We start from the raw sequence: 14763 nt of genomic DNA, 5'->3' as shown, positions 1-14763 counted from the left end.
ACAGGCGTTTGTGTCTGCCGCAACCACAGACACCAAAGCAACGACGGCGTCGGTAAAAACGAAATTCATAATTGCTTTACAAAACTACTTCTGGAATTTTTTTTTTTTTTTTTTGTATTCTGCTGTTTATGGCGAACACCTGTTTCATCGATTTTGTGAAGTCGCTCCTGACGTAACCAACGGCGCTCTCTGAAGAATGCTTAGCTCTCGACGGAGTCTTGTCAAACATGTCAGCTATATCCGATACAGCTGTACTTTAAAATGAAAAAAAAAATTAAAAAAAAACAACACGAACTTCTTATATTACTTAAGCACTGTTCAGTCGATCTCGAAGCTGTAGCGAATGTGAAAAGCCTCCTCTGCAATGGGCTTGCATTACGCTGTGCTGTTCGCGTGTGTCATCGCAACTATGGTGTGGCCTACGATGGAGAACTGGACGCCAAGCTTTCACTGGACGAAAAATATGACCATAAAAAACCCAGATAACCGCCCTACTTTCAACAACGCAGAATTTGGGCCCCTGCAAGATGCATGGCAGGTATGTGATTAAGAAATACAGGCTGGTTTCTTTAAGGCCTTACACATATGTTAAAAAAAGACATGAAAGCTACACCAATGCGGACTGTACATGTGAGTTTTACGGCCGGGGGGACATATTATAGGTCGATAATTATCAGGATCAATCAGTCAATTAACAAAAATATGTTGATGACCTTTTTATGATTGAAGATAAATATATGATTCCAATAAGACACTCTCTGAATGTCATCGAACGACGAAAACCACTAAATGAGTAAATATTACAGGGTGATTCAAGAAGACGCCAGGCTCTTCAAAACGGCTGCAGCGGTACCTCTATTTATTCGTCCGTTTCAGCCACCAGATGGCGCGCGGATCGTAACGTGGTTGAACGAGCAACTTCTAGATGGCGCCAGTATCGAAGTGTGAAAAGGCCCGCGTTATCCGCTACGTGAAATAGATCCCCAAAATGTGTGGTGTTCTCCCGGCGGAGGAAGTTTCTCCTCCCTCGCGCGCGCTTGGTATGTCTGTGGTCAGTCAGCTTAGAGTGCATAGCATCGGACGTCAGTGATAATACGCGCGGTGGCCGACTCCGGCCTCTGCGCTGTGTGATGCAGTGGGTGGCGCTCGTTTCTGTTCGGAGGTAGGAATAAAAATGTCGGTCCCCTTTTTTACGACGCTCGTTTCTAAAAATTGGGTTTTTTTTTTTTTTTTTTCTTGTTTTTTTTTTAATCTCAAGTGACCTAGAGTACCGCCTCTTCAAAATCGTCCTTTGCGGCGAGCGATTGAGAGTCAGGTTAGCATTTTATTTTGGTCAGCACTACACATTCAATGCAGACCTCGGGTGGCGATGTAATTATGTATTGCTTCCCAAAGTGTGTCCAAGGTGCGCAGTGACAACTGGAAATAGTATTGAAGGCGCGCGACCGTCGGTTGGGAAAATACGTGCGTTAGATTCACTAATTCAGTCTAATCATTTTTGCCAACGTCTTTTATCTGTTTCGACAAATGACATGGTCGAGTCTATTAATAACCTTAGCTAGGTTGGACGTACGGAGTGTCCGGGCTTTAAAAAAAATTTGCTTCGTTTATGTGAATGAATATCTGTTTTCTCTTTTCCGTGCTCGGTGCTATGCAAAAATCGCTTAGATGTTATGGTAGCCTAGTGTGGTGGCGTTTTGCACGCTGACTCTCTACTGCATTCGCTGTGCACAGTATGTGTTCAAATGGATGTGTCAAATCGTATTTCCGATCGATATGATGGATTTACTTTGCTACGGTGTTAATTATATTTTCCTGATTTACACTGGTCTGTCCCTGATCTAAGCTAAGTTCAAATTCGAGGGTGCAGCCAGACTTAGCGTCGAAACAGCCGTAATGCGCAGAAATATATTAGTACCATGAAAGAAAAACAGAAGGATACGAGACGGCTCGGTATTATAGACGTAATGAGTGTACGATCGAATGATGCCATCGTACGCTTTTTTTCTTGTTGAACGGTCTGCATCGCTGGGAAACGCTCAAGGTACCAGCGAAGACAACGAGCTGGCGTGAAATTTCGGAAAACAAGCGTCACTTTCATCATGCGCTTTCATTTCGATATGGCGCAAATTTCGCACGAAATAGTAACAGGTAAGGCAACAAAATGTAGATGTCAGGTCTGGAACACCACCAGACTCAGCCGTGTTGGGAGCATCTCTCGCGAGTCAATACGTGAAAGGTATTGCGCGTCGAACTGTACGTGCGAGTTATCCATTTCAGCGAAACCTTGATTTCGCAAAACTATTGTGTGTTAGAATATGCACCGTGTTAATCAGCTATGACTATACCCAATCTCAAAAGTTGCGCGCAGTACTTGGAAGCCACGAGCGAGAAATAAATGAAAGTTGATATTGTAGGACAATGCGACGTGGAGACCCACAAAAGAGAGTCCCGACAAAAAGAGAGCTCCGTCTTCCCTTCTCTTCAAGTGCTTGGGTTACGCTAGGGAGCCTTCATGTGCGTTTTGCTAGGGTGATGCCACCCTTTGTAATACCACTCGCCGACAAACCAGCAGCCATTTTGTTCCTCGGCGATAGTCCGTGGGGCTTATAACCCTCCCGGAAACAAGCACCTTATCTCAGAAGTTCGGAGCAGCGTTGTGGAACCCACGGAGGGAGGATTAGCATTTTCCCCCTCGGATGGGATTACCGATGGACACAAAGGCCACTTTCCGGCGCACGGGGAAACAATGAGGGAAACAAAATGGCGGTGGAAGAGGGTGTGAGAAAGGGAAGCAGGCAGTTGGCATCACTCTATGCGAAGCGCACATGAAGGCACTCTAGGTTACGCTTTCATTCCTGCACCTTTGGTAGCACTGCGCGCACCTAAAATCGCCTCCTTCCCTGAAAAAATACCGTGGCCTTCAGAACTGAGGGGTGCTACGCGAAAGCGAGCGACATGGTCACGGTAACGAAGGCGAGGGGCTCCGGGCTTTGAAAACGCTCCTGACCGCAAAAACGTTTTTTGTTTCTTTTTTTTTCTTTTTGTCAAGGCACAATTTCTTTCTTTTTTTTCGTCTACCTTGATCAGCGCAAAAACTACCATAAACTAAAAAAAAAAAAAAAAAAATATTGGGCATACAATGACCACGCACCCCCTGGGACCCGAGTCAAGGCAAGAAACACTAACTGCTAAAAGGGAAAAAAAATCATGTTCGCATACACAGACAGAACGCCTCCATCGAAAGAAATGAATTATGCGCTTGTTCTGCCAGTCCCGTTGTGCGTCTGTCAAAAGCCACAAAGGAGGAAGATTATCAGCGCGTCACCACTCCCCCCCCCCCTAAAGAGAAGAAAAGAAAGGTTTCTTGGGCGCACGCGGTCGCCCAAGCGACGACCTTGGAAGGGTGTGCGATTGTAGCACGTTTGTCCCGCGGCAGTTCCCCTGTCTCAATTTTCAAATGCCCACGGTCCGTTTCTCCCAAATACCAGTCTTATCTTCCCGAGTAGCAACTCCGCAGTGATTCTGAATCATTCTGATGCTTTCCAACGTTGCAAAACTGTCAGACGAATATTTGCACACGAGTATACACTATTTGCAGAGCTATCTACAGCGCTAAAATTCAAAAGTGTTGTGTTGGATTCGGGAACTGGTGTAGGTTTAGCTAATGAACTTTCCAGAGAACGATAGTAGTTTTCGGGGTTACAGGCGACCGGACAGGTCGCAATTATTGGTTCATTATAAATTGTATTTTATAATCACAATCGTATCATCAAGGGCGCCATTTCCTCATCACTTCTTCTGCGAACAGAGTTGCTGTATTCGTAGCACACGTAGACGGAAACGGAGACTGTGCCCGAATAATATCTTCTTTTGGTAGGTACTGCGCAGCGATTACACACAATGCCTCTAACATAAACATGCTGCTCCACATGTGTATTCACAAGACGCGATACATCGTTCTCCCAACTTCGTTGAAATGGGCATGAAAGGGCGTAACCGCCACTTGGTTGAAGTTCTACTTAGAGGTGAAGCGTTTACCATAAAAAAATTGTTAAATATTTGTTGTTGTTTTTTTCGTTTCACTACAAAACTGGGTTCACTTCAAATTTTTTTTTTCATGTCGTCTTTACAGCGTTTCTACGTCGGTACTTTCGCGTTAGAAAACATCACATAATGTGCGAGAAAAAACTGTACGAACGATGCTGCATAGCCTCTTTTTTTGGACATCAAAAAAGTAGTTGGCTTCCCTTCGCACTGCATGTGTTAGCATGTAAGTTCCTATTTAATTATGATGTCTTCACTTCCTTAAAAATACATACGGTTATTTAAATTACCGAATTACAAAAACGTCAAAATTGCATAATTGTTTTTCGCCATGGCGAACGCAAGTGTTGCTGTCGCCATGGCGACAGCGACACTTGCGTTCGCTTGTGCTTTTCGCCAGCATTTCTCCAATGAATCGCCAGGACCGCGACAGACAACAGCATGACACTCTGGCTTCTGTGACGTCATTTTTACCATGGCGGGACCACTTTTAATGTGTGGGCGGGATAGGACGTTAAACACACCAGTCGGAAACGCGCTCCAGGTGCCATAGAACTGCTCCTAAAAGTAGCTGTCACGTGCTTTGCTCCGCGACTGTGATTCCCTCACAGCAGCTCTAACTGAGGTTTGCCAAATTACGGTGAAACGGAGTATAGACAAAACAGACAGGAAACAAGCTGCGAGCATACGCTAGTCAAACTTACAACAAAAAGGATTGGTTTTTCCCCAAGCTGGACGACATTTATCGGGCATCTTTAGAGCTGCGACGCCCAAAATCACGCGTACTCAATAAGATTTTTTTTCTCGCGTGTTTGTGATTGTTACAACACCCTGGAAGCAATATATATATAGATATACATATAGATATATATATATAGATATATGGTGAAGTCCATCTGAAGGGGTACCGATAACTGCGAGCCACGAACATGAAGGATTCGCTAACATCCGTCAGTAGTGCGAACGGTAAATCGTCACGCAAACATATTCTCACAAGCTGCAAATATTTATTTGGCTTAGCAACTAGAGTATACTAACGGCACGTGATTATTATAAACCCCCCCCCAAGATACCATTTCTCGGTTCTTTGAGACAATTTCCCTAGTCTTCAACGGCCGCGGCTGCACGCCCACGCCCCTGCCCTCGCCTACGGAGGTGCGTGGGCGAGGGCAAAAAGCCATGCCCTTGATAGACCACGGAGCTATGTCGTGTCGTATGCTACTGTACCGCCAACAGGAGAGCGATAGCTCTGTGTGTTCCACATATGCGTGTTGCGGTATGACTCTGTACGTCTGTCCTGGAGGAAGATAAGAATATAGGGTATATGACCCCCTCCTAAGCTAGCGAAAACAAACAGTGTGAACCAGCCTATACACTCCGTGCGACGCGACTGGCGCGCCGCCGTGCGGCCGGTACCGAAGGTAGGCAGTGAGAACCCCAGAGAAAACGAAACCGAAACCACGCCGCGTACGTTGGTACGCATTGAAGTCGGAGTGGTGCAGTTGCGCTGGGTTCACAGCATGAAGTGCTGCCTGTGCTGCGTCATTAAGTGCTTCAATACTTATGCGTCGTATCTCGTGGAGACAAAGTTTCACAGTTTTTCACCTCGCCGATGTTTTGTGGGACAGCGACAACGATGGAGCCATGCCGTACGACGCGAGAAATTTGGTGTCCCGATCATGTCTGCCACTGTGTCGGCACGGCTGACATATCTTACACTGCCGCTTTGCGCTCTGCGTTTGTTTTCGTACCAGTAACGCCTACATGTGTCAGCGCCGATGGGACGAACTGAAACTCGCGGCTATGCAGTGCCAATTTCGTTGGAGGAATGCCCTCCAAAGCAGTTTCGTCCCCATCGTACGTGTCGATGATATTTGCGGACAAGTATGGCACGCAATCTGTACTTCATGAAGAAAGATCGGAACGGTAAAAAAAGTGATAAATCTAAATCTAAAGAAAACAACAGTGAAACTCGGAGTCACTGGAGAATCGGCGTTTGAGTATGGAAGTTTATATGGTGTACTTTCTTTCTTGATCAGCCTCCTTCTGGATGTGGAAACGCTGAAACCCCGAGTTCTGTAGACATTATTTTTTCTCGGCTTTAGAGCCACCTATCGCAAAGGGGTTCGAACTGGAAATACCGTCCACTGGTCCCTTCCTACCTGCAAAGTGTGCACCTCCCACGATGAGTGGTATTATCTGACAGATTTTGACGGTCAAAGCCAGTTCCCATTCAGTTACGCCGCCCAAACTAAATTTCCACCTGGTTTCGCTATGCCAACTATTTTTGTTATAATAAGTGTTGTGCCACGTGACGGTCATGTCAAAGTACCTGTGAGCCGAAAATCAGCACCTCGCACAACAGGTTATTACACAACAGCTGACCGCAAAAGCCCTTGGCGGCTAAACCGTGTGTTGGCCGACAACTTTGTTTTCTCGGCTTTGGAACCACCTTTCGTAAAGTTGTTTCAACTGGATGTACAGCCTACTAGTCCCTTCCTACCTCTAAAGTCTCCACCTCCCCCGACCAGTGGTATTCTCTTGACAGCCTTTTCATGGTCAAAACCGGTTCCCATTGAGTTACGCCGCCCAAACCAAATTTTCACCTGGTTTCCATATGGCACCTTTTTTTTTGTATAATAAGTGCTGTGTCATGTGTCATGTTACTGTCAAGTCCAAGCACCTGTGTGCCCAAATCTGCACTTTGCACAGCCCGCTATAACACAACATTTTGGGTCCAATATTGGATATACCGTACAGCTTTATTTCTTTATTCGTTAGAAACATAACTTTCACACCTGCTGTCTAAATGAAACTTGGCACACTTCGTGCACAAACTTAGTGAACATCTCACTCGCCTCCAATATCCTCGTTCCAGCAGTCCTACGTTTACAGCGACGGGCGAAATAAATTTCCCACTCAGACCAATTATCGTGGCGGCCGTCTTGCTTTTGGGAAAATCGCTCCAACTCCTTTTTTGGCCGCAACTAGAGAAATTACCCCTAATAACGACTCAAACTCAATATATAAGAAGTGGACAACAGCTAAATGCCCTTCTTAAATCTGCCCCAGCACTCATGCAACGTCACCCTCAACGTATTGGCTCAAAAAGCAAAAGTTTCGTCCGTGCGCGCTTCCGCCGCCACAGCTTGGCATGCAAAAAGGCGCCGCGGGCTGCTGAACGCGCCTCACGGTCGAACGCCAGCTCCTCCGCTAGCGGCGCTGCGCGCGTTTTTCAAAGCGCCCCCTATAGTTCCCGCACGGAGTGTATAGAGTTCGTTTTGCATTTTATTGCGGTGCAGCACTACACGCTGACTCAAGGACGTAAACATGCGTTGGTCCCCAAAGTGTGTCCAAGGGACACAGTGGCGATTTATTGAGAAATCGTATTGAAGGCGCGCGAACGTTTGCTGGAAGATACCCGCGTTAGACTCACTTTCTATTCTAATCATTTTGGCAATGACTTTTACTTGTTTCAACACATGACATGGTGGACTCATAAGCTTAGGTAGACTGAAACCACAGAATGTACGGTCTTTAGGTTACTTGCTTCGTGCATGTAATTAAATAACTGTTGCGTCTTTTTTTATTTGACGATGTAACAACTGTAATGCGAGAAAAAAAAAAAGAAACATTTGAACGAGGAAAGATTAGGATACGAGGGGCCACGATGTTATGGAAGTAATGAATACACGACGGATGCTATCGTACACTTTCACTTATTGGAGGTTTTACAAGTTGAACGTCGCGTTTATATCCGGTTGAAAATAGTATAACATAGACAAGGCTTCTACATCTATTGAAGGAGCTTTTTCAGAAGAACTGGTGCTCCGCTCCTACTTTGTTTGTGGTATTTGACGAGCTCGGTGGTTTTACAGAGCCGGGCGGGAGAGAAAAGTAGGCTTTGCATTGATGGCTCTTACGAGCATCGCGATGGTCTACATCGAACGTAGAGATCATATAATAATATCGAGGAAAAGGCCCAGCATCTTTTTTTATGCTTTGATGTCATAAACGCAAAAGCTGGTAAAACAACATTTGCAATGACAATATTTAGTGTCCTTTTGCTTTATTTCCGCAGAAACTACCGGCGAAAGTCATTGTATCAGAAACAAATCACGCTGACGAACAGTTGAACGAAGGCAAAGCGTAGATGCAAAGCGAGCGCGCTTCGCCTCGTTCTGTATCTCGGGACCGACGATGTCAGAGTCCGCATTGAATCCCCCCTCTCTCCGCTGCTGTCTGCCCCGCTGACCTCAAGCTAGACGTGGTAACTGAAGTCACATTTTTCCCTCACTGCATGGCAGCCTTCCAAATACATCACGGCTGGAGAACCGCGGTGGGTTGCTAACTCCACAGAACAAATCTATTTACTATATAAAAACATAAATCTCGGAACGCACTGCAATATCCTGAGTCATTACCCACCCCAATTTTTGCGTCCCTTCTTTCAGCTAACGTTCAAAATCGAGAGTGAAGTCGCACCTGTCGCCATAACAACCATAACACGCAGAAAGAAATATGAGCGAGGAAAGGATAAAATACGAGGTCCCATGGTGTTGTGAAAGTAACGAGTGTACAAATTATATTATAGAATATTTTTGTGTTGCATGCCGCAAGGGAGCGGTTCCTTGTGCTTCGCTGGGGTTATTTGACGAGCTCGGCGGTCCTACGAGGCCACATATATTGGAGAGAGGTTGAAATGTTCTTACGACTCTTGTTACGAAAGAGGTTGGGTGTGTCACTCAAGTCTAAACAAAAACGTTCGAGAGTTCCCTCTTTCTTTCTTTTTTTTTTCTCTCTCTGTTTTCAGAACAACTATACTTCGTTTCAGCTTCGGTCCGAGCGCGGCCGATGTTTCGAGCAGAACGGCCAATCAAACAGCGCAGAAAGCGAAACGTCATGGCGTGCTCTCTGCAGTTGATAGGACCAGCCGGTATTCGCCGTGTATCTGTGCGCGCTCCTCCGCCGGATAGTCCTATCAAGAGCAGAGAGCACGCCATGACGCTGCGCTTTTTGCGCTCTCTGATTGGCCCTTCGGCTCATAACATCGGCCGCGCTCGGACCGAAGCTGAAACGAAGTATAGGCACAAGACCCCAAGGATTAGTAGGCCACTTCACTAAGCGAAGCTATGGAATGTTGAGGGTGCTTAATTTTCTGTTAGGCACACAGAAACTCCCCACTTTGAACTTCTTTGTGCTAACTTCGGGAAACCGATAATCCGCAGTGCGAACAAAAACGACTTATCGGGGTGCCCAAGACATCGCTTTTGACCGCCTTGTAGATTATCATTTGCGTGGGCCAGAGTTTGAAAGGAATCGCGATTGTTGAGGCGTTTGCTATGCGTCGCTGCAAACATAACAAATGCACCACCTTCATGAGCATATCTCGAAAAGAGGTTGATTTTCAACGCCCGGAACGTTTGGCCGCCGTTTCCTCTGCGTGGCGTTACCAGTCAGCTTTGGAGATAGCGAGATTCAGCAGGCCGTTTTTCTCCTCTGTATCGGTATCCTCAAAGAACGCGTCGCAACTGAGCATGCACGCCTCCAGTCTTTTCTGCATTGTTCAAGGTATCGTGGCGGATGACGCAAAGCTAAACTGGCGCTTAGCGGGTTGCGGAAACGATCTTCTGAAACTCCTTATTCTCCTCACTCTATTCTTCCGAACTACCTTTCTCTTCCCGGCTCTTTCATTTGCCCTTCTTTCTTGCCCTCATCCAGTTCGCCTTGCAAAAATACGTTTCGAAGTCGAAGTAAATAAATATTGTTGCAGTTCAGGGTTGCCTTCCGGCGCTTTGGCCTTTTAGCAACTTCATTATCCGGTGTTCAGCGTTTCGATGTTTGTTATTTTGATAATGCGAAGTTTTGAACTCAACAAATCACCTCTATTCACCAAGAAACAAAAAACACATAATTTTAGGACAAACTTTATTATTCTGTGTTAATAGACATCCGCCGGTGACAAAAATACTAAATTGGTTACAACCGAAAAACTTAGGTGATTCGAAATATTCTATTCGGCCTGGGTAAAACCAAAACACTCCAGTCGGTGACTGTTCCCGCCCTAGCGACGGCTAGTTTCTTCGAAACGCCTCCTCTGTAGAAGTTTGTGAAACATTTTATCTCCTCAATCCTCCATCCTTCCAGTGCCTATTCAGTGGTCGGTGTGGTTCTTGGAAGACAACGTCAACAACATTAGTGTCGTCCGGAACCATTGACCTTAGAAACGCGCCTCTTCGCTTGGGGAACTGAGATGCGTTGATTGTTATTTGTTTCTTTTGCCTACTACAGACCATTCAAAAACTCGCCTTCTGGGTGCCACCAACTTCGTCTACTGGGGTGTGAAGCGCGTTCGAGCGTGTGCAATAGCTCTCTAGGCCAAAATATTGTACACTGATTATACGTTCACAGGCATTTTTGGTCGGGATAGATGCTCCCACGAGAAGAGCGTATGAGATATGTGAATAGAATTGAAAATGTTCTTGTCCAGTCGCATTTGTCTTCCTCTGTCATCAACGCTTTTTAGCATCATCACTAGACGTTCAATCATAATAAACTGGTGTTTAAAAAAATAAGCACCGAAAAACATGCACCGACTTTTTGCTCAAAAATAAACACCGAAAAAAAACATACTTTAATTATTACCCATGTCACCATTTTGGGATATTTGTGAATTTCCAGAAGAACAGCGAGTTATCACCCTCCCCTAAGAATACCCTGACTACAGAGCAGGCGACCCGGTTTTCCCCGCGTCAGATTGCGGTGACCACGAACCGTACGGAGCTCACAGAACGTCCGTGAAAAATATAAAGGAGGAAAAGAACGATCTACTCTGTGCGCGTTTCATCCACGACTTCCACGACCCCAAGGCGGAAGGACGTTTGTGTGAAAGATAACGATAAAATAAAACTTTGCGTCAGAAAAAAAAAGTACAAACAAGCAAAACGCATTCATGGATCACGAGGTTGTGGAACACCTCGCGGTCCGCTTGCCATAGGACGGTTGTCTTCGACCCATAGCTCCAAGGTGAACTTGCCACGTGGGAAAACACGGAGACCTATCCACCGAGAACCAGGAAAGCGAGACACGCATGCTGACGCCTCGGCGTGCACAATGAAACAGGATACGGGCGCGGAATACGCCCGCAGAACGGCGAGCCTCGCACGGCCGCGGCTTGAGGACCACCTTCGCTCCTCTCGCTAACAAAACCATCCGGGCTGGAACACGATGGCTCGATCTCACCAGGAACCTCAACGTGCGAAGCTTCCACACGCTGTCGCTTACGAGTATTCTCAATCAGGCACTTCTTTAGCTTTCGCTTGCCGTAGGAAGCCTGCTTTCGACCCATGACGCCAGAGGCGAACGCAACACTTCCGAACGGCAAATATTCGAACGCACCAAGCGCCAAGCGCCGCGGCGTTGAACTGAACCGCGTTCGCTGTCGCTCGAACGAAAGAAGATCGCGTATGAATACAAACAAAAAATGTGTGCACCGAACTCAAACTACGGACAGAGACCGCCATCTAGCGTGAGGAGAACAAAATGCAAAACACACGAAAAGTTATTTTGTTTTCTTTTCCGAAAAAAAAACTCGTTTTCGGAAATACCGTCGTAGTTCCTAAACGGATTAACCTACACTAATTATTTTGATACCAATCGATTCCGTATTAAATTTTAGAGGCACTTGCGCGAACACAACTGTTTTCTAAAAATTGGTAGATTATGTAAAACGTTATTAAACCCAAAAGTGTCAAAACTGCCGTTTTGAGTCGATTTCACGATTTAAAAATATATATTTGTGCTAAATACTGAGAAATATGATCTGCGCCAAGGCAACAATTAAGTATCAATCTCTTTATCGTAGATGTTTCAAGCAAATACAAAGAGCGGTTCTCATGTAGGAATGTTTTGAAAACGTCGAAAATCTTAATGTATTCTCTATGGCGCTTGGAGGTACTATGCCCTCTTAACCTATGGCGCTACGACTTTGTGCGGCGTTGCCCACAGATGATGCTTTTTTTTTTGTAAAATTTGTTAAGAGCGAACTTACCTGAGGAAAGAGTAAAGAAAGAAAAAGGCTTAGCTCGTATGGAAACGCCGCGACTCCACCGGTCTGCAAACAACACGGCACCGTTTCGCACGGGAGACAAGAGATGGCGCAAGCGGTTGCGACGCCAGCTGCCGCAAACGAACGAGCATACGACGCCGAGAGCCGGCGTCTTTAGCAGACAAAGAACTGCAGCTCCTTTCCAGTGGCTTAAAGAGGGTAGTGTAACGAACGAAACCGGAGAAGCGGAACAGCGTTGGAAGACGGCCGCGGGTGGCGCTGGCGCTTGCAGCACCGTCGTTCCGTCTACGACTCCGGCTTGGCCTCTTGGTCAGCTTGGCTCCGGCCAGCTCCGGCCGATTCGCAGGTGTCGACTACACTGTCGTTTGCTAGTTTCACAGTTTTATTCTCCTTCAAACACAAATCATGTCGTTGGAAGTTCGCTGGAAACAAATAATTGTTTTTGAGGTATTTATATTAGTTATGAAGCGTGTTAGGATGCCTCTATCTGCCGGCCGATTGAGGCACCCAACGGAGCTGCGGATCGAAGCGCCACCTACACCGTCTCCTAAGGAGCGGCCGTTCCCGATGCATGCTGGAAACTACGCGATAACCACACTACCCAATTTAAGCCACTGTAGTTCCTTGTTGTTACCGCGCCTGTTTTTGTTTCTGCGACTGTCGCCGCCTACGGAACGCGCGCCGCTTTTGAGTCACAAAGATCGTCTGCTAAGACGCCGGCTCTCGGCGCCGTATGCCCGGTCGTTGGCGGCAGAGCCGTGTATTAGGAGAGTTTGGCCAGTGGGTGTGGCGACGAAGGTGCCGGAGAGGAAAAAAGTAAATGAAAGGGAGGAGAGCGCCGAAGGAGCGAGAGAAAGAGGGGAGGAGAGAAGAGACGACCGACATTTTTTCGCAACGCTGTCGCAGACTGGTCGGAGACCCCAGAGAGCTATTTCGGCACTCTAGAGATTTTTCTCCGAGTTTTCGTTGTTCGCTCGCATTACGAGTTTCGGGCAGCGAAAAACGAGACGTGTACCCACAAACCCCTCCGGCGATTTCCCCGACTTCGTATTCAAGCAAAGCCCAGCCAGGCGTAGGTGCCCTTTGCTGACGCAAAAGAGAATGCTCCCGACCCTTTATTCGAAGTTGCCCTTCCCGCATGAATAGCAGACTTTGTTTTTATGTTTTTTTTTTTTTTTTTTTTTTTTTAAGGGGGGGAGGGGGGAGGGGGGGGGGGAGGGGGGTATAAAAGGAAACTTTTTCCACCGCATTGTTCGCTCTTACTATTTCCGGAGTTATGAGCGGCACTGGTGGACCGCAGGGCGGGGGAATGTGTTCGGTGCTTGCCGGTCGTGGCTTCGTTGGTGGCGGACTCTCCTCTTGTCACTCGTACGCTGAACGAGACTACTTGTCTGATATTAAGTTCAAATATATGCCGTATGGATTTCTTATACATCGTCATACAAGTACATTTTATTTCTTGAGTGGGTCCCCCTACTCCTTTTGGTTGTAGTAAACGTTACAGGTCGAGCTAGCGCAGGTGCCTTGCCAGATCCGTGGTTATGCGTTGGCTACGCTAATGGGCTCACGACGTCTCTCTTGGCCTTCGTGGTGGTCACGCACTGTGCCGAAGGCTTTAAGTAGTTCACGCGACTGTCTTAGTGGTCACAAAAGCTGCCATTTCGATCGATCGGGAGTGGATTCCGATCTTCTACGGGCTAAGACTAACAATGCAGAGGGCGACGGGCTTTAACACCGCGAATAAAAAAAAATTAAGAAAGAAAAACTCTTACCCGAACTTAAAAACCGGAGCGAAGACCGTTAAGATTACGAGTCTATTCTTTTCGCGGCGGATTAGAGCGACGGACGTCAACATCACGTTTCTTTGTCTCTTTATCTGCTTCAACGCTAGGACTACAGCACCTTGAACGCCCCCCCCCCCCCCCCCCCCCCCCCCCAGTGACAGATGCCATCTTGTCCCAGAAGTCACCGAAGTCACGTAAGCGTCGAGTTGAGATTTGTTGCCGCTTCGCACTTTGGGAAAGCGGTCGGGAGAAATCGGTCCCGAAGCGGTCTGCAAATGCGCGTCCCAACCGCTCAATCCCAGCCGCTTTGCGGTTGAGAACGCGCGGATACGGTTTGCGGCTGCCGATCCGCTTCCAGTGCCATGATCCGCCATGACTTTAGTTCACAGAGGGCAGACGCCAGTTCACGAGACATCTAGTGCCACCTCGTGCTCTGCTCGCACAGACTCTTATGGTGCGTTCACACTGGAAGCGGATCCGCGTTCGCGAAGCGGATCCTCGCGTTCTCAACCGCAAAGCGGCTAGGATCGAGCGGTTGGAGCGCGTTTTTGCCAACCGCTTCGGGACCGATTTCTCCCAACCGCTTTTACGAACCGCAAAGCGGCAACCAATTGCAATGCGACGTGACGTCAGTGACTTTCATAACAAGATGGCACCTGTCGCTGGTGAGGCGTCCAAGGCGCTCACCTCCTAGCGCTGTACTCTTAGCTTTCGACAAATCAACGGAGAAACTTGATGTTCACGTCTGTCACTTGAATCCGCCGCGAAAAGAATTGACTCGTAATTTTAACGGGCTTCGCACTGGTGTTTTGGTTCGGGTAAGAGTTTGTTTATTATTCCGGGTGCCACAGCCCAAGCTGGCTG

The 14763-nt window shown here is 47.1% G+C and overlaps 1 pseudogene; it reads left to right on the top strand.

The window, feature by feature from the left end:
- The first annotated feature begins 261 nt into the window (after nt 1–261).
- The window catches only part of LOC120843294, a 44197-nt pseudogene continuing 29695 nt past the window's right edge, over nt 262–14763 (top strand).

The sequence above is a fragment of the Ixodes scapularis genome, unplaced genomic scaffold (assembly GCF_016920785.2).
Source record: "Ixodes scapularis isolate PalLabHiFi unplaced genomic scaffold, ASM1692078v2 PGA_scaffold5__190_contigs__length_132052651, whole genome shotgun sequence".
Lineage (NCBI taxonomy): Eukaryota > Metazoa > Arthropoda > Arachnida > Ixodida > Ixodidae > Ixodes > Ixodes scapularis.
This window is presented reverse-complemented; position numbering and strand designations above follow the sequence as displayed.